We start from the raw sequence: 21,031 nt of genomic DNA on the forward strand, positions 1-21,031 counted from the left end.
TTTAAGAATAGGAAGGTTGTTTAGGATACTCTAAAATTAGTTTAAAAGTGACACCAAATCAGTTACCGGGAGGGAGGAATACAAACAAATAATTGTGATCCACTACAGACGACATTTAAAAAATCTGACAAGAAGCCAGTGGTTTGGATTTTGGAATGACAGAGAAAAGCCTTCTACATATTCATCAGACAATTAAGGTCCTGCATAGGAAGAAGTTTTTTGGGTTTTGGTTGGTTGGGGGGGGGGTGGGGGTGTCACCTGGGGTTTTTTTGGTGTTTTGGTTTTTTTGGTTTTTTTTTTTAACTGAAATATTCACTGCAGTGTGAATCATCACCGAGCAGGATTTTCAGAAGGCATAGGGTTTCACAGCAGCAAAGTCTACTGTCACAGTCTTGCTCTTGGCTGGCTTGTTAAATTTCCAGCCAGTTAGCTCCTTGGTTTTGCTTGGCTTCACTACATGGTTACACCACACCACAGGGGTAGGACAACATAATAGCCCCAATTTACAGTACTTTTAACAGCCAAGAAACTGAAGATCAAGGTACTAGGAAATGAAGAACAGCAAGCACTCTGTTGTCCAAATTCACTTTATCAGCAAGATGAATCCTTCCTTGAAGGATGGACAATACCATTAACCAAGTATAATATGTAACTGAATACATGCGGTGGTGGATTGAACTAGGGTGGCCAATACTGCTACCAGCTTAAATTCTTCCATCATGCCCCTTTCCTTGGGGTCTGCTGACAAGCTGCAGAACACAAGTAGCAACTGAAGCACCAGCAATTTACTCCTGGTAGAGTATACTGAAATTCACACAGGATTTGCTACATACCCTGTCTAGCCATCCCTACAGCAGGTACAATCACCTCTGGGACAGGAGGAGGAACACAGCTGAGGGCAGCAACCACAAACTACCCCACTTTCACTCAACAGGGTGCCAGTTGCCATGCAGCACCTGCTTGCGCTATTTTCCTTTATCTGCTCAACTGCTTTTTCATTGGGAAAGAACAGCAGCAAAAACCCAATAAACCCACGGATCCTAAAAGACCTAAAGTACCGTTACCCTTATGCTTTTCATGTCACATCAAGAGTTAACCCTCAGTCTAAAATTTCCATTGAAAAAAACAAAATATTGACCAATGCTTGTTAATTTATGATTCACATAGTATAACAGGAATGCCAAAGGAAAAGAATCTGTCAGCAAGCCACAAAGAACATACAGAGAAAAGTTGTGTGATTTGAAGAGGCTTTTTATTTTGATTTGGTAAACTTTAAATTAAATGCTTAGCTGCTTTGGGCATGCACAGTCCTAGTTAAGCAGCTAAAACTGAAGAGCTGTAGATTTTGCTTTAAAGGACCAACTTTTTAAAAGAGTACTTTAAAAGTTTCTATGTTTCAGGTTATTTAGGAACACAGTAATTCTATGAAGACTTTCAGTATGCTGAGGCTCTGTGAGCTTTTAAAGTGTTCTCAGCATCCACTGTGTATTCATTTTTCTGGGCTTCCTGTGAAGTCTATAGTCCAATTAACTGACAAAAGACTGAAATGAAACTGTTTAGGCTTTTTACTTTCTGGGTAGAAAGTGCATCCTTGGTCAGTTCTGTTTTCCTCCTTCTACAACTGTTTTCCAGCTTAACAGCTTTCCTATCACAGTTCTGATAAATTTCAGAGGAAAAATTACTTCAAATCTCAATTATTTATAGTGATATGACAAACTGCTAAGAAAGAAAAGGTGGGGCTTAGCCTAATAAAAAATAAAACAGAAGTCCCTCTGGGAACATCCAACATTGCTTATCTAATTTTTTTGCTCTGTATTGATGCTTCCTGATTTCTTCTCATCAGGAAGAGAGCATGCATGCTGTTCTCTAAAAAGTTTCTGCAGTTTCTTTCTGTAAAGATTACTGGCTTCTATAATTGGTCTTACGCTTAATATTAAAGGAGATCTTTAGTTTGTTCCCTCCCCCTCATATATGCTCATAGAGACTGACATATCCTTTAAATCAGGGTCTCTGAAATGTAACTACTTCATTCTTGTTCAAAGCAACAAACCTGTTCTCAAGGATTTAATACAAACAAAAATCCACATCCGAAAACATTCTCATGAAAGCATCCTTCTGTTCCAAGTTCTGTTCTAAAATACCTACTTTTAAGGGAAGCAAACCACACATTAGGTATAGACTTCTGTGAGAGGTTTCTGTAATATTTCTTGGTATCAAAAGTGCTAGAGACTGGAAAAGAGACAACGCAGATAGAAGAATACACAACCAAAGCAGGTTTATTTTACCAGACAAACCCATTTCAATACTTCAAAAAGAACAGAGCTGAAAATTACTCTCAATAAACGAATTACTTTTCATCTGAAAACAGGTCTGTCTGGTACTGCTTCAAAAAGCATGAGATCTACTCTAAATCTGAGTAAGTAGGGCTGCACTGCCACTCCTGAATCACATGGGTAGGAACACTCAAGCTATACCAGTCCTTACTCCTCATGCCCTGGTGTCTGCATCTGTCTCAAGGATTTCTGGCTTTAAGAAGTGATCCTACTGCCTGGTTCAGAATAAATAAATTCAGTAAACCAGAGCAGTCACCTGCCTTCCTCACCACAACAATTAAGTCAGGACAGCTTTTGTCTTCCTGATACTGAGGATACTGAACTGCAACTTCCCAAAGTCCTGGTACGAGTCTACATACTCACTCCATTTGCTGCATTTTAAATGTCAGCTTGCAAAGTTGAGCCTTCACCTCTGTAGGGAACCGTAATGCCACGCTACAGGCTGCTCAGATCTCAGCCTCTTTCAAGCACTACATGGGAGACTGAAGAGAAACACACTTTGCCACCACTCTATTAGCCACACCAGACTCTTAGCAAAAAGGCACACTCTCTAACAGTAAACTACTTACCCAGCTTTGCTTCAGGAAAGCCAAAACAGTCTGGAGGCTGCCTTGGAAGCAAAAGCAACACACTGATAAGTTATTCTGAGGAACAAGAAACCAACCTATGCCAAGCATAACTTTTTCCTAACCAATTTGGGATTTTGGGACAAAAGCTAACAGAGCATAGGAGAAAAGTTCACATTCACATTTAAATCCTCAGACTGAAGCATAACAAACAATACATGACAAATTAAATGAACAACTCTTCAAAATTACTTCTGGGACTTTCTGCAGTGTATCATTAAATTCAAACACATATTGCCAAAATGTAAAACACAAAAGCAAGCTGTTCTTGAGCTTCACTGACTGTACTGCTCATCTTATTTTAATGAATCTTAAGCACGTCATGTCATGACATGTTCCTGGGAACATGTCCATGCTACTTTAACATATTTGGCAAAACCCTAAAGATAACTAGTATGTTTTTAACTCCATGTCTTCTTATCACATTTGCTTTTTTTTTTTCCTCCAATAATTCGTAGGCTCTAATTAACCCAGTCTTGCAGTCCATTGAAATCCCTTCCTAAGTCACAGGAATTAAACAGATTTTAAAATAGTGTAATACCCCATTTAGAAATGTCACCTCCTTCCTACTCTACTTTCAGGCCACAAACATAAAAACTGGCTATATTACCTAGCACCACAGTTTGAAACGTGCAAAGAAAAATAAAGCCACTGAATTTTTACTTTACTGATGTAAAGACAAAACAAAACAGTCCTGAAATTGAACCTTCCCTCTTCAGAGATTACTCTACTGAATTAAATGCAATGCTATCCTTAAATACAGAAATGTATGTTGTTAATAATCACATAGGGTATGAACAAAACAAAGTTGTTTGTGGGGATTTTTTTAGCCTTTGCCATTTGAGCTGAAGGAACACTGGGGATTCCAAAGAACATTTATTTGCAGACTATGTTAGTTTGAAAGTTTTAATCAAGGATTTATTCTGTTTCTTTTATTAAGGGGATAAATATGCACATATCAAAATGCAGAACTCACCCACCCACTGTATGGTACTACTGCTGCAAAGCTACGATCATGGAACCTTGACTAATTTTTGTTCTGATTACAGAATACTGTAAAAGAAAAGAATATACTGAAGTGTTGCAATTATCACACTACATATCAGCAGATGGAATGCAGTAAAACTCCAACAGTCAACAACAAGATGCCTGTGCCCAATCCCTTTATAACTTACATTAAGTAAACTATGTTCAAAATTGGGGAAATTATCAGAAAGAACACTTCGCTTACAAATCTTAAAGAAAAATACTTGCAAAAATTTTTAAAGCACATGTAAAAATAAATACACTTGTTTCATTTCTCTCTACCACATGAATGCATATATGCAGCATTCCAAGGCACTTTTTAATAAAATCTCATACTTCAGAGCCACTTCCTTCAACACCTCATTGTTGAATGTACTGCCTGAATGTTTTGAAGAGCAAAATCTTACATTGTGATAACTATCCCACTCCCTTTGAGTAAGGTTCTCCTCAAAGAACCTTAAGTGCACTGAAAATAGCTACCTACCTACTCACTGTACTTTTGCCCATTAATTTTTTGTCTCTGCTGAAGTAAGCAAATTTTGACCGATGACCACTTCCTGTAAATGAAGTAGATTAATAAAACATCATTAGTAAAAATATAGTTATCTTCCAAGCTTTTTACAATTCTTACTGTCCCATAAATGGGGGGGTGGGGGGGAAGACAAAAACATTTTGTGCACCTAAAAAAATATAAAATTAAACTTAAATTAAAAAGCTTCTCAGTAGTTTTAAAGCAAATGCAATAAAAAGCAGTGATCACACACAAAGTAAAGCAGGAGTCATTAACTGTCAAAATTTCATTTTAAAAACAAAATTAGTACTACCTTGGAGACTTAGCAAAAAGATCAATCAGTAGTAAGCTCCCCCCCTCCCCAGAAAAAGGAGTTGGCAATATGAACTAAAAGGCTACAGAGATCTAACATATCTACAGATCCTTTGTCCAAACAGAAAGGCACAGACGCCTCAATCTTCTAAAGATAAGTTATTCTAAAAGTAATACAGAATGAAGTCTCATAAGAAAACCACAGAAGAAACAACAAATGCCCCCCAAATTATTTTAAACTGTGTGTAATTTATTCTTTGCTAAACCCAATAAGACTTGAATGCTGGCTGGATCTTTCTATTATACATCTTAAAGGGAACTTTGCCTCCTTACAAGACAGACCTAAACGCTTCTGAACCACCCTTGGGACAACAGGGGAAGAAGCTCAAATCCACACCCCAACAGTTTTCAGAGATGACTGGAAAAAACAAAACAGAAGCTGGAAGCACAGAATCCACATTTCCAAATCCAAAGGAGAAGGAAGGGAACAAAAACACTTCCACCAGAAATCTTGGTTCACCGAAGAAATGAGAAGGAAAAAACCAAACAACATAAAAAACCCCAAAACACCAACAAACAAACAAAAACCACCCCAAAAAAGGCAAAAATCACTAAAAAACAATTGGGAAAGCAGAGAGACTCTGACCTTTTAGGATCTCCAGAATCAGTACGTTCCAGTTGTAATGGGTACAGGAAACGAACAACTACATTGGTGAAAAACCGTATCACCCAAGTCTTGAATGCAGAGTGGCATTCTAGGACCCTAAGCTAGTGAAGGGATCAGCTGTTGCATGCAATGATAAAGTTGTAATTCTTTTTTCACCAAAGAGCCAAGAGGCACTTTCACTCTGTTAAGAGTGATGGCCAGAAGAACCACAGCACAACTAGTTGAGGGTACTGCAGCTATAAGGTAAACTGATATGCCAGGGGACATAGTCAGAGTGTTCTTGAGTGCCTGAAGAATGCAACCGAGTTGCCCAGGCCCACAGCAGTTAGCCCTGTGGTCCCTGAGCAATTAAAGTGCAGCCCTAACCAGGGCTGCACCATGCAGCAGAAACCATGGTTTGCCAATGGTGGGACAATGGGAGGAAGCAAAGGAGGAGAGGCTGCCACCTGATGTTGCTGTATCACCCTGGTGCACACCCAGCCTCATCACGTCCTGCAAAGAAGCTGTAGGATGGCAGGCAAGCGGCTGTCTTCCTCCTTCCACTTACAATGGTTGCCAAGTCAATATAAAACACCAATAAAGTTGGCAGAAAGTTTCAGATACCCCTGGTCCTGCAAAGGGACCTAGTCTCTTGAGTGCTTACACCAGATGATCCAGAGACACTCTCCCTTTGCCAGCACTAGCAAAGAGCAGTAGCACTGCCCAACACAAGTAGGACTTGGCACTGTTGTGTACAAGGATGTGGCTGACAGCTGGTTCTTAAACTCACAATACAGAAATGATACTAAATACTGTTGAAAATCCACAGGTTTCTTTTTTGAGAAAGGGATTTCTGTAAGAACTACATTAGATATAAAATTGTATCACTGAAGTCTTACAGGCAGACATCCTTTCCACCTGACAAAGGACTGGATCCTTAGAGAGCTCCAATACTGTAAGACATAAAACTTTATTTTCCAAGACTCCCAGGTAGATTCTAAACTCAGAATGCCTCACCCCACAGGCAGTAATGCTTTTTTTACTTGTTTTAAAATGCTATGATTTCAGTTCTAGCCATACACCTGACAATATTATTTCTTCTAATGCTGTAATCATTCAGACTGTATTAAGTTTCTTTTACTTCATTGAATTCAGACTTGTTATACGTGGAATGGCTCTTTCCTTCAGTCTTACAACCCTATCAGCGGGAGCATGCACCATATTTGACATGCAAATACAATAAAATCATAAGAGAAATTAGAGAGAAAGGGTTATATTCTTTTCCTGAATAGATACTATAAAATTAGTCACAGCATAAGCAACTGGTTTTAGAGTATAATCACCGAGTACCACAATTTCAACACAAAACTAGGCTGCCCTTTTCCCTTGCAAGAAGGGAAAGGACTTGGGTTGCAAAGCCTCTCCAGGCAGTGTCACAGAAGTATCTGGGTTTCAGCTCTTCCCTCTCCTCTCTTTACAGCATCAACCAGCTACACCAAAGCACCTTTCCACTCAGTTCTAACGGAAGACAGACACCTCACGCCCTCACGCCATTATAATGCAATCTTTACCAGGCCAATTAAAATGGCACCAACTAGATTTCACAACACTCCAACCTCATCATCTTTGGGACAAGGGTTAATAAAGCAAGAGTGGGACCTTACTTGAGTACCAAAATATGACTTGAGAGTTCTATAGTCAAAGCAAATTGGAAATAAATACATTTCGAATGAGAAAATGCCAATCTTCATCATTTTGTTACACATGTATATAACGTTATATTAAGAAAAGAACATGCTAATAAAAATATTAGCCTATTTCATATATATACACAAACTATGCTGATTAAAATCACTATAATTCCACCTCATTACAAGGCTTTTGTTCTCCATGTTTCATGGAAAATGAGAATTCTTTGGCCCAAAGGCTGTGCATCAAGCTGTATTCTTCTTTTCCAAATTAGATGTTAATTTGCTGATTAAGAATTTTGCAGGAAATGGGAAATTCTCCCTAGCAAAGAGATACCTCATACTCAAGAGAGGCTAGCAGCTGCAGCTATGTCCTGCATGGTAACTCCTAGCTCCTGCTGAGCTTTCACTTCTGCAGAAGGCAGGAGACAGTGTCTACTGGGCAACACCATTACTAGCTCTCAGATGCACAACAGCTTATACAACCTCCCTGAGGAACCTATCCCAGCATCTGATCATACTTACCAAAATTCCCTTTGACCTCCTAAAAACCCTTTTATACAAACATCATGATGATCTTATTCCTTCCCAGAGGGCAAAGAACAGCTTTTCCTTTCCCCTTCCTTTTGTGCTCACTCCCAACAGAGAGCAGCTTTGGTTCTTCCTCTCTGTTCTTCTGGTCCATCTTTGCTAGACTTATGTTCCTTTTTAGTCCTTTTAGAAGTTAATACACTTCTGTAAGTACAGTACTCCATGTGAGCTCCTAACATCTGTGAATACAGCAACGGTATTTCACTACAGTTTGGACACAGGCACTCCTATGTATACATCCTGGAACCGTGTCTGCTTCCCTCTCTCCCTCAACGCACTGTTGGTCTGAACGGCTTATTACTCACAACAAGCACTACATCCCTGCCCTGTTAATCAGTAGTCCTCATTATGTATTTGCACTGTTTGTCATTTCAGCATTTGCCTTTTTATGCAAAATGGGTATATTAGTTTCTGGTCTATCATACAATAATTCAGGAAAATATCAACAAATACAAGGCCCAAGAAAATGCATATGAAACCTACAGTTTCCCTCCAGTTTTGCAGTGAAGTATTCCTACTACAATTTTCCAGAAAACCTGTAGTAGCAGCTTCAGTCTAGGACATACCTCCTTAGCTTAAATGGACCATACCTGCATGTGCCAAAAGCTCTTCTTAAAATACAGTTGCCACTGCTTCTACTCTACTTGGATCTTCTGATCCACCACAGGAGGACACTGCATTGCTTTAGCACAGGTTGGTTTTGTACTAAACCCCTTTCAGATTAAACTTCCAGAGTAATACCCAAGTCAAATTCTATCTATAGCATAGGTTTAGTTTTTCCAAAACCTCACCCAAGTGACTGACCCTTCATTCTAACAAACAGAGACAAAAACATTGCTAGGTACTTAAAAAGTTTAACTAAAAAAACCAAGCAAAAAACCCCAGAATGATGATGCACTCTAAGAGCTATTTTACAAGAAAGTTAGACACAGAGTAAAGGTCACAGAAAAATAAGTAACCATCTCTTCTAAAAAAAAAAAGATAAAATGGGTATTAATGATAAATTTGATAGAAGCACAGAAAACTTAAACATCTTCTCCTCAAGTATCAGCTTCCCTCCTTTCCCCCTGCCCTTTGATTTTCAGAAATACTATGCAGTGATCATACTGACCCAGTCCCACTTCAAATTTCAGACAGCATAGCTTGGACAACTGTCTCCATACAAATCAATCCTAGTAGGAAAAACCCCAAAAACACAAAGCCAAAAAAAAAAAAAAACCAACACCACCAAAAAAAAATTAAGGGACAGGAAAATTGGAAAACATTTCTTCAAGCATTCCAAATTTTAACATGGATTAATGCAAAGCTAAAACAAAGACGCGTCTGATGTTAAGACGTTAGGTCACATACAGTAAGGACAACAGGAAGTATTTCAGTACTGGAAAGATTTCATTATTTAATTTATAAATCCCAGTAAAAGTGTCAAAACAGTGTTTTAGTATAAACACATTAAAATATGCACATCATTTTGCATAACATTTCCTGTATGCTAAGCTCAGATAATATAGTCTGCTTCTATTTGTGATACATTAGTTTAATATTTGCATTTTAAATACTGGGAAAGGTTGCCTGCTTTTTTCCCTGCAGAAGAATTACTTTGAAAGGTATTCTCTGCGTAGTCTTCACACTCATTAATTAGTCTTATACTCATTAGTCCTGACTGATGGACAATTTCATCATTTTCAACTTTGATTTACTGTTGTTATAGTTGAAAATCAAATTCAATTCCACACCTTCCTTCAAAATCAAATACTCTTATATGCTTCAACCTTACATACTTGCAAAACCTGCAGATCCTAATCCCAACCACTGCAGGTCATTTTCAGGAACAAACTGTTGAGAATGGTTTTTTTTTTGTTTGGTGAGGGTTTTTTAGTTTGTTTATTTGTTTTTTTTAACAGAGAAACAGCTCCTGTCTATAGTAATGCATAAATAAAAAGGAAAGGTTTCTCTAGGTAAATGAGGCCCTTTTGTATGCTTCACCAAACCAAGCAAGTCTGCAGTACAAGGTCTTTGTCAGTAATGGAAGAGATCAGAAACAGCGAGCTGCATGAAGAATCCTGCTTTCAAGAGTAACAATTAAGACCTGCTTTATAGTCAGTCAAGGGAAGTATCAGGGGAGGAATCACTCTTAGACTGACCTCTATCCACTGACTATAAAGGGAGCCTGAAGAGGTAGGTGAACCAGATTTCAAACTTGTTAGTAATTAAACATAAGCAAGGCAGACCTACTCACTGCATCTAGCTGAGTATACTTCACATTTCCTCTGATCTTACTGACTGGAACAAAGCCAATAATCCTAAATTTGTCATGCCTGATTTCTAATGGGCTCATGCTAAAATGAATATCGTCATTTTATTTGTCACACAGAAATACAACCACCATCTAAAATGAATAATTAACCATGCACAATAAACTAAAACAAAGTTTATCACTTACTGTATTTACCCGCAGCTCATTTACTTAAGCTTTCACATACTGTATTTCAGCTGCATCTTACACTCATCTAAGACGGCTCTAAATTGCCGTTAGTTTCTCAGGATGCAGCACTTGAAGCCTGAAGTAGAGCAGGCACCAATGACCTGCACTTAAAACAATCAAAAATTATTTACAAACTGCTCAAACATGTAGAACTTTGGCAGGAGCACAAAACTACTACACAAAGGGTAGTTAACAGAAAACAAACATTAAACACAAAGGATCCATAATACTCAATTATCTTTTACTATGTAACAGTACCAATATTAACTTGAGTGGGAGATGGGTATCAAAGCAGAACCACCGCTACTTTGTGGACAAGTTCACCTACGTAACCCAAGTGTCACACCTGGTAAGTACAGATGCACAGAAATATTCAAGTACAGCTTCTAAAATTTCCTACTATGCAGGTAAAATGAATAGGGAAAAAGAAATACTTGAAGCTTGTTCTAGTATCAGTTTCCCCTTTAACCACTTCAGGAGCTGAAAACAAAAAGATCACCTTTCTTTCCATAGAAATGTCCAAAATACAGTAACAGCTTCCCCTCAGAAAAAGTCACAATCTGACTATTATGAAGAAAGATAATGCAGGAAAGTTTCAATTAATAGCTTTAACGTATTAATGCAGAGATCATCCCAAAGCATTTACATCTCTGCATACTTTTCTGTCCAGTTTACTTGGGAAAAAAAATAAACGGCTCTACTTGGCACCTCACAACCACATTCTTGTTCACTTGCATCATCCAGATGACCTAACAGTCCTAGCAGAACAAAGATTTTCATTTCACCAAAGTTAAGGGGCAGGAGTGTAACAATCCATATATCAAGATATAAACACATACAAACATGTGCATACATCCATATCTCAATAAAAAGGTCTCCCTGCCAACTACAGATTGAAAAAGCTTTAGGAACTGCTAACACTTACATTTGCTTTTGTTGTTGGGTTTGGGGGTCTTTTTGATTTTTGGTTTTGTTTTTTTTAACTTGTACAATAGAAGACTCTTACAACGTAAGCTTTCTTTTATCCCCTCACCCTGAAAAGCTCACAAAATAATAATGGAAGGGTATTCAAAGTCATAAAACCTAAGTAGATATTCAGTTTCTGTCTAATAATATGCACATTCAGTAACATTTTTCAAATTGCTCCTTTCAAATTTCTTCATTAGCCTGGACAATTTGACAACTTCTTTTCATCTTTCACTTTTAATTCCTCCTCATATTGCACCTCTGACAACATAACCTTAAAATCCGCATCTCTTATCTGTGCATAAACTGTTTTCCTCAGTACCTAGGATGGGTACATACACTGAAGACTTCATCTGAAGAGTGAATTTCCTATGGGAAGACTATCTACTTTTAATAAAGATGACTAAAAATGATGGAGCATTCATTTAGTTAGATTTCAGATTGTCAAAGATCTTCTAAACGGATAAAAAAGGGCAAGTAAATGTCACCACAAAAATGCATAAAATTGCAGCATTCCGAAGACACTGACTCAGCCCACGTTGCACAGATGTAACACAGGCTCCCTACGATGACCTGATCAATGGTAAGAATTAAAACCAGTAGTCTCTCTGGACAACATGCTAGCAAGAAAACAATTTTACTGTGGCATAACAGGGCAAAATGTGAAATGTGACTAAATTGCCATCGCTATATTGATACTGAGCCATTTCCAGTGCTGAATTAACCTAAAATGAGAATAAACACGCAGATAAAAGGAACTTTAAATGGGTATATGGTCAAGAAGTAATTAAAAAAAAAGAAAGTATCTGGCTTGGGCCAGTAAAGGTAAGCATTTACAGTGTCAATGACATTATACAATTTCCTGTTGATACTACATAATTTTATGGTCTCACTTATTTGTTCCATTACCTGGAAATTACAGCTACCTAAACCATTCAAGCTGGTTTTCAGTGGTTCTCCTATCAATAAAGGACATTTCAAAATATCTACTGTAGGCAATCATTATTTTAATTGCAAATTTTAATTCAAGAAACATTAAATTAATATTATCCTAAAAATTGGAAGACACTACTGCTGGAAAAAGGAAACTGAAAAGTACTTCAGGCTCCCAACAAGATGCAGAAGCAGGTCCAAACAGGAGTATGGATAGTAATTAAAAGAGCAACCAACCTTCCCACTGGTCCAAGGCAAATCTTGACCCTGCTGTGCTCTTCAAGGCATGCATATCCCAACACACATCACTGCAGCACTATAATTAACAGAACTGTTATTTCAAGAATTATTTTCTGAATATGTTAAGCAGAGCTGACAGAGATCCACCTGTACATGTCCACCTCTAATACACTGGTCCAAGTCTCCCATTCAAACTCAAAGCCATGAAGTGACTCAGACTTCTACTAAGGTACTCACGATATCCAGAAAACAAACTAAAGGCAAACTCAACCTCTGACATGTTAATTTCTTTGGTCCTTCTAAACACCATGTGACTTCACAGTATTTTCTTCAATACTGCTATATTGTACTGATAGAGATGATCACTCCAGAAAGTTGATGTGACATTTCTGCTTCACTGGGATGAGCAACTCTAAACTGCAAGACCTGTGCATCCCATCCTAGATTAAGTTAAGCTAATTTAAATTAAATTTTAAATTGGAAGGAGCAATCTGTTATGAAGACAATCCTAAGGGCCTTAGTCTAGGTGGTATGATAAGCACCTAGACCAGGGGTCCTCAAACTACGGCCTGCAGGCTGGATATGGCCCCCCAGGGTCCTCAATCCGGCCCCCGGTATTTACAGAACCCCCCACCGGGGGTTGGGGGGGAACCAAACAGCCGCAGATGACTCCCTGCCACCTAATCCATGCACCAGCCCCCTGTTTAAAAAGTTTGAGGATCCCTGTTCTAGCCCAAGACTGAACAGGGTTCTGAATCCAAGACGACAGGAGAATCTTCACAGATACTGTGTCCAGAATCAGCCCAGTCAGCTGCATCCAACTGATGGGACATGAGCAAAATTTCTGGGCGCTGGGCTTGAAGTTTAGTCCTCCATTGAGGAAAAAAAAAAATGATGCTTCAACTCAAGAATACAGTTTCTTGAGTCTCTTTTAATTAAGAGACCACTATTTCATTATTATGGAGACCATGTCATCATATCTTAATGCCATAAGGAAGCCAATGAACCAGATATTTTACTGTTAGCAGATCTGCATCACTAAAAAAAAAACAACAAAAAAAAAAACTTCCTCTATGATGCTCACTTCCGTATTTCCATTCCAGTATCTTGAAATCAAGAGATACACTGATCTCCTTCCTGATTGGCCAAGAGAACGGCCAGTGCTGAAGCCCTAAGGAAGAGGGAGGGGAGAAGATGAATGCTCCAAGTTTAGTATGTCTCCCTCTTTCTCCTTGTCCTGGTTTTGGCTGGAATAGAGTTGATGTTTCCTCTCAGTAACTGGTACAATGCTGTGTTTTGGATTTAGTATGACAATAATGTTAATAACACACTGATGTTTTTAGTTTGCTAGGTAATCTTTACAATAAGTCAAGGACTTTTCAGTTTCTCGGGCCCTGCCAGGGAGAAGTCTGGAGGGGCACAATAAACTGGGAGAGGACACAGCCAGGACAGCCTGACCTGTGCTAGCCAAAGGGATATTCCACACCACAGAATGTCATACTGAGCATGTGAACTGGGGGGAGTTGGCCAGGGCCTGCGATCGCTGCTCAGGGACTGCCTGGGCATAGATCAGTCAGTGGGTGGTAAGCAGTTGTATTGTGCATCATTTGGGGAGGGGGAGGTGTGTCCCCCCTTTTGGATTTTATTTCTCTCCCCCTCCCTCTCCCTTTCATCATAATTGTTGTTGTTGTTATTATATTTCATTGCAATTACTAATTTGTTCTTATCGCAACAGACAGGTTTTACCTTTTACCCCAATTCTCCTCCCCATCCCCCTTGGAGGGGAGTAAGCAAGTGGCTGTGTGGTGCTTAGTTGCCAACTGGGGTTAAACCACAACATTCTTCCTTTTTAATATTAGAAAAACAGCCTGTAAAATCCTTCCCCTCTGCAGGGCAATGAAACTTTCTCCAGTGTACAGCTGAAAGCCACACTCTGACTCCAGAAAGGTAAAAGTAGTGATGAACTGTAGGATAGTAGCAGCATAACTGGTAAGACTTGTGGCAAGTGTTATCAAGAACAGGAGAGAGTTTGTTGTGGTTTGGGGTTTTTTTATTTAAAGAAAAAGGAAACAGTAAGCAGGGGGAAGAAAGCAGGTGATATGAACCTGCTGGGACATCTAGTCACAGCAACAAGGGAATACAGATGGGTCATAGGTACTGGAGGTAATGCTTGTGAAACCTTGAACTGACAGTATTTTTCTGCAAGTCTAAACAGAAAGTAAGGAAAAGCTGAAGCTAAGGTCTTCAAGCAGTATAAAATCCACTTTAATTGGGGGGTGGGGGAAGAGGCAAAAGAAAAGATGCTCAATGGAAATCACTGTCAGCTAAAAACCTTGAAAAAATGAAAGATCATCTGCTTTCACACCAAATGCCACAGATTTATTAAATCCTCTACAACAGACATAACCATTTTGGAAAGACACAGGTATAGTCTTGCATATCCTGGGCTTTTTTAGAACACCTGTCCCTAAACTCTGACTATTAAAACTTCTCCAATTTTGTCAACAGCCAGACATGAAGGCAATACCAAAAATACCCCCCTACAAGCCTGGAAATTCTGACCTTTCTTTCCAAGAACTGAGGAAACAGAAGTCTGCAGCAAAGCACAGCTGGGTTTTGGCTACCACAGCAGGTAAGAACAGCCCAGCCCCTACCAGCTACTGCAGAGCATCCACGAGGCTGTGAGATGTTTCCCTTCCCCTCCTCTATTTCTAATGCACCAGACACTGCCATGCCTGCAGTTAAATCCTAGAAGTAAAGCCACTGTCCCCCTAGCACCTGGGGGTGGTGCTTCCTCTGAAGGACAAAGATGGCACAAGACCTGTCAATTATTTTACTTCCAGATGATGTGGGGAAGACAGAGATCCACTGACATACTGCACAAATTTGCAGCCTGAAGCACATGCCCAGACAGGTTAATTTATCAGGCATCCATCATCTGCTGTTTAAGGAAGAGTTAAAAAGAAGCTTCTGCACCTAGCCACCACCTTTTGGCCCTATACCTCACACAACTTGAAAAAGACTATGAAGCCACTACCACAGATACCAACAACAAGTAGGGTGAGTAGACTTAAAGGCCAGAAACTCCAAATGAAAAACTGTACAACTCAGGGAAAAACAAAAATAGCAAAGTGTTGTCAGCAAATAGGGCAGGGCACCAAGAACACTCCAGCTAAACACCACTTACAAAGGAGAAGAGGTCTCTAGTTCAAGTAGCTGTGTACTTACAAGGATCATTGTGCAAGCACACGTGTGGCTCATGCCTCAAAGGTAAAACAATCCTCACAACCGTCAGAAACCTGCAAAAGTAACTTTTTTTTAAGTATAGTTAAAGGAGTATTGCATTCAATAAGAAGTTTGGGCAAAGATGTTAACAAGCAAACTAAGGATCTCTCAAACTGTTGTATGCAGCATCTGAGCGCTGTCTTTAGAACACAAGCAGCATTTGGCACAGTGTCCGCAGAAATGGAACCGAGACACTTGGGACAACAACTCAGCCTCTGGACACTGGGAGTTCAGTGTGAATCAACACCACCCACCTGAGCACACCTGCACTATTCCTGCTTTCTTGTTTGAAGTTGGTCAGTATACATCACTGCAGCTAAATCTATTTTTACACTGAAACTGGATTTCATTCAATTTCATCTAATGGATTATGGTTTCTCCAAGTCTCCTTCTCCTTAGTTCTTCAAGCATCGTATGTTTAAGTGGAGCTACAAACACACACCTGTGCTAGTTTAGCACAGTCAAGCACTGATGCAGAGCTAGTTTAATTCACTCAAATCAACATAGCCCAGACACAGGTATATTTTTCTTCTCCAATTTTCCATTCAACCTAACACCACAGTACAATATCCCATGAACGTTTCAAGCATTTTATCCACCGCTATTTAAGTGGATATTAGATAATCCCAAAATGCCCTTATTTTTAGGCTGCCAGTACAGCAATTTTACAGTAATGCAGCAACAATAACAGAGCACAATAAAAGTGCAATTCATGATAAACAGCTACAGATCTCCTAAGTAGGACTTATTATTACAAGGATAAGGAGACATGCCTTCACCCTTAAAATACACATACTCCTTACAGAGACACAAGTACATGACTTCAATAAATATCTCTTACAGACTTTATTAAAACCATGAAACGGTGGTTTATGCACTTGTCAGTTCTGCTTGCAAAAAATTGCCTAATTGTCACCAAAAGTTAAGCAAAAATACTAACAGTATTTTGAGTATTTGGTTTGAGAGCACTTTGCAGGTCACTGGTTTCACTCTTACTGGCACTTCCTGGTTCATCCACAGATGCTGTGCACTGCTCACACACTCCTGTGCACCCAGACCAACTGCAGCACCCAACCGCAACAAACAGCAGAAACAATCCTGTCCGTGAAGAGCCAGCAGGCAGCAAAGGGTGCGTGAGGAGAAGAACAGACAAGCAAGATACCTTTGCTGACAATCAAAAGAGCTTCTGCAGCAAACTGTAGATCAGCAACTGAGATGCAGGGAGGGAAGAAGTATTTGAGTAAATAAAAAGGCCTCATGCTAAAGTATTCAAAAGGTGTTATTAAAAAGTATCAACTTAAAACCAATCAGCAGTGTCCCTTCTATCATGCCTCTATTTACTTTTCACACAACCTACTCCTCAAGTGGAAACACTATACACACAATTTGCCATCAGAAACTCATGTCTTAAGTCGAGCTATGTTTAGCATGGGATCAGGGCCAATCCATCCCTAAATGCAGGTGCTTTTACACACAGGGAATTTTATCAATACCAAAAGGGCCCAATTTGTTCTAAATTAAGGTCTGAAAACTAAGTTCCCCTCGCCCCCCCCCCCCCCCCTTTTTTTTTAAGGAGGAAAAGAGGATTGTAGAAGAGCCTTTTCCCTCCTCTTGCTTTAAAGAGACAGCAAGGAAGAAAAATTCAACGTGAAAAATATAAGAAAAGCACCATGATCTACAACTCCCCAGTAATAACATATCCTTCATACAGAAATTTCAAGAAAAGCTGATTTTCACATTAAATATCTTAGCATATTCTTTCCTAACTGAATGTTTACCTGCATAACTGTCTGGCCAGGTACACTGAAAATGCGGACTTTATTCCTTACTTTTCAACACTGGGCAACAGATAACTTAAAACATATGTCTTTGCAGAGTACCTATAATTATCAAGCAAAAATACAAAAATCTAATTGCAAAAAGTACGGCTATAATTACTCCTTCTAAGGCTTATCCAGATTTTACATTCCTTTTATAGGAAAGACAAGGTAGCACTGTCAATTAACTAATTGGCACATCTCTTCCAGCTGATCAGTGTCCAGGTTATTTTGTCTTTGATTAGAAAAATCATCTTTATTCCTGGACAGTAAATCCAAAGTACCTAGGAACAACATGAAGCTTACTCATTTCCTCTTTCATAAACGCGATCAGTTCTCAAGTCAGAAAACTATTCAGCCTTTTGCTCTTTAAATTGGAAGAGCTAAATAGCAAACTTTTCTTTTGATGTATTGCAGATGACAATGCAAGAACTCATTAGGTCAAATTATTGCTTCAGTATTGTCTATGCCACTCCACACTTTTAATCTGTTGACAGACCAGAGCAGTAATTCCACTCATCAGTTCTTAAGCCACTAGTAGTATTTAGAAGACAAATGAAGAAAAAAAGCTCCCTTTCTGAAGTACGCACAGATATGTCTGAAAGCATAAGGATCTTGTAATTAAAAATAAGTCATTACACAGGCAATCTTATAAATAGAGCCATATAGAGCACTGCTTTGATTATTTTACAATATATTAAGAACCATTCTTCTAAAGGAAGGTACATTAGAATGCTTAAGGCTTTACATCAAATTTCAGTATTACAAATGTTACTATGTATGCTAAACCCTTCTCCTGCAGTATTTAAAATTAATTAAGCTTCTAGGAATGAGTATCCAGAGATGATCTTGACTAACTATATGTAATTAAGATTAAAAGATATGTATGCATAATAAAACATTCAAAAAGTGTTCCAAAGTCAATGCTAGAGATAATGATATTTACATGGATTTAAATATAAAAATATATATTTGTATTAAGTCTTCCCAATAGTATCATCCTCAGGCTGCCTCATATTCAAATTTTTCTTGCTACACATTTGCTGGCCTTTCGTCCCTTAAAAATAGCTCCTGTAACAATACAACAAAAGTATTTTAAAACCTTCCATGACAAATCAATTGAAAAATATTATTTGTATAATCTCTGCTCTTGTACATACCTGGACTTCGAGTAAGTCCTAAGTTACAATATCAATACGCAAAACAACTTTTTGGAAAGTTCAATACATTCTCATAATAAATTATTTGAATAAAGCATAACAGAACACTTTATGTTTAGATGACAGGATTATTAAATGTTAGGTCTCTTTTAGAGTTTACTTTGAGTTGAATTGGATATGCCCTATATCCATTTTCACTTGCTTCTGATGAGAACATAAAGAGCAACTGAGACAAGGGGAAAAACCCCAAAGGTCTCAGACAGTACCACTTGAACACCAAAAGCAACAGATAAGTAAAATGACGCTAACAGTTTTATAAAAAGATTGACAATGAAAATTAATGTCATACAAGTTAGTCTACTTTTCCTTCCTTTGCATACTATCAATGAGCCTCTAAAGCTAAAATTTTTCACTAAATATTTGTTAGTACAGAATAGTTAGAACAGACCTTAACCAGCTGAGAGTAATAACACAAACAAAATTTATGGGGAATTGTTAGCATATTTTGCTACTACACAAAAGGGCAAATCCCAGTTTTATATTCTTTACTGAATGGCATAGGTTCCCTCCTTCATTCCCTCCCTGTGGATAGAATGCAAGGAATTCAGCTTCTGTTTCCCTATTTAAAGTTTGAGAAGTAAGACAAACAACTTACTACAAAAACTGTTACTTGTGGAGAACTAAATTCTATAAGCCTATTATAACAGATACTCAGCCTACTGCAGCCAAAAGCCAGGACTTGCTACTAGAAAGGCAGAAGGTCTGGCTCCTGGAAACAGACACAATTAAAGACGAAGAGAAGTAATTTGAATGTTAGGAAAATATCAGAAAGCTACACTTGGATAAGACAGGCATACAGATAAAACCAGAACAAAAACAAAAATTAAAAAAACAGAGGAACGCAAGACAACAGATTTGAAGTTTCTTCCCATAAAGTTTATTTTACCATAACTCATTTTGTAGATTTGTCCCAATCAACCTTTTCTGTTTTGGGTTAGTAGCTTATCAAGTGAATTTTGTAAAAAAGTAATAGTGACATGGAAAACAACAGGACTTTCTACACATTTGCCTACTGACATGATACTCACCTTTAAGTAGGCATCAAAGCAGAGGAAAAATGCAGAGGTTATTCTGGAAATACTGCACAAAAGTATAATGGCTACGAACAGTTACAAGAAAAGGCACCCTATACAGAAAAGTATCTTGGACTTCACCTCAACTTGGGCAATTTCAAATGGATACTCCATGAAGTATATTACTCGCATCATGAACAGACCATACATCTTACTTCAATGACACATTTAAATTAGTTGGCAAGCCAGGATCTTCCTCCATCTATGAAACATTCCATCTCTCACCTCCAAAACCTAATTTTGTGAGAAGGACCAAGAACAGCAATAGCTTCCTAGATGACATTTAAGCTGGACAAAAGCCCAGCAAACTACCTGAAATATCTCTTTAGAAACTTGTTCCCATCTCTCCCTGATGTAGCAGTTCTCTTTAATTCAGCTACCTTGCTGGAAATCGGAGATAATTGTTAGAGCCTGAGGCAGTGCTTGCAAGCCTGTCTAGCAATGAACAGTGAAAAACAACTTCCCAGATTTATCAGAGCAGGGTTTGCCAACCAACTTCTCCACTGGTTCTCACAGCAACTTTGTAGCCAGTTTAAAGACTGGCAGGATCTCCTGTTTATTTTCTCATTTCCCTGTCACACAGGTACCTGTGCTGGCAGGCCGTTGTTTGCCATGAAGCTTTTATGAATGAAGGAAAAAAAGGAAGCAGAAAGTGCTTTGTGGCAGTGATGATCATAAATAGTCTGCTCAGACATGGCTCTATCAAAGCTATTGCTCTGCAGGTGACATTTCACTCAGAAGGCTGACACCACAGAAGTAAAGCAGAACAGGTTTAGACCATTCTTCCCTATCTCTTTCTAGGGGAAGCCAGCACCTTGCATAAACAGTTTCTCTCTCTTGCTTCCGTGAGAGAAAAACATGACACTGTCCTGAACAGCCCACATAGTCCCAGACCTTCATTGCTTTTTACACTCCCACACTTCTTCTAAAATCTCTCCATCTAATGCTTTTCACTTCTTATACAAAACACCTTTTTCAGGCTATAAATGGTAAGATTGGCATTTTCCAAGGAAGGCAGAGATATAAAAATAATTCTAAGAGACAGCTTATTCCTCAGTGTCTTTGGAATGGTAAGCTGCAAGACCAGCTGCAAAGAAACAAGTCATATAAACAAAGAACAGTTTAATGACTTCTGCTTTAGAAACCCTTAAACAGCACTTCAGGGGACACCCTCCTAGAGTTTTGTATGGTATGTTTAGCAAATACTAGATCAGATACCTGTCCCCAAAACAGGAGATCCAGAATCAGCTGTCCCTCTCCTAACTCAGCAACAGCAGGGAAA

At 38.7% G+C, this 21,031-nt stretch overlaps 1 protein-coding gene across 9 annotated transcripts in view; it reads right to left on the reverse strand.

The window, feature by feature from the left end:
- The window catches only part of CNOT2 (CCR4-NOT transcription complex subunit 2), a 91,565-nt gene that overhangs the window by 52,565 nt on the left and 17,969 nt on the right, over nt 1–21,031 (reverse strand). For 3 of the 9 annotated variants that reach the window (XM_056339450.1, XM_056339456.1, XM_056339452.1), the window contains exon 2: nt 4,470–4,542. The exons of 3 other annotated variants lie outside the window; for them this stretch is intronic. The gene's annotated coding sequence lies outside the window, so the exon portion shown is untranslated. Of the gene's footprint in view, nt 1–2,902; nt 2,944–4,469; nt 4,543–12,351; nt 12,431–21,031 lie in introns of all 9 variants that reach the window. 3 more of the 9 variants (XM_056339451.1, XM_056339457.1, XM_056339454.1) reach the window with 2 other exon arrangements.

This window comes from Falco biarmicus, chromosome 5, assembly GCF_023638135.1.
Source record: "Falco biarmicus isolate bFalBia1 chromosome 5, bFalBia1.pri, whole genome shotgun sequence".
Classification (NCBI taxonomy): domain Eukaryota; kingdom Metazoa; phylum Chordata; class Aves; order Falconiformes; family Falconidae; genus Falco; species Falco biarmicus.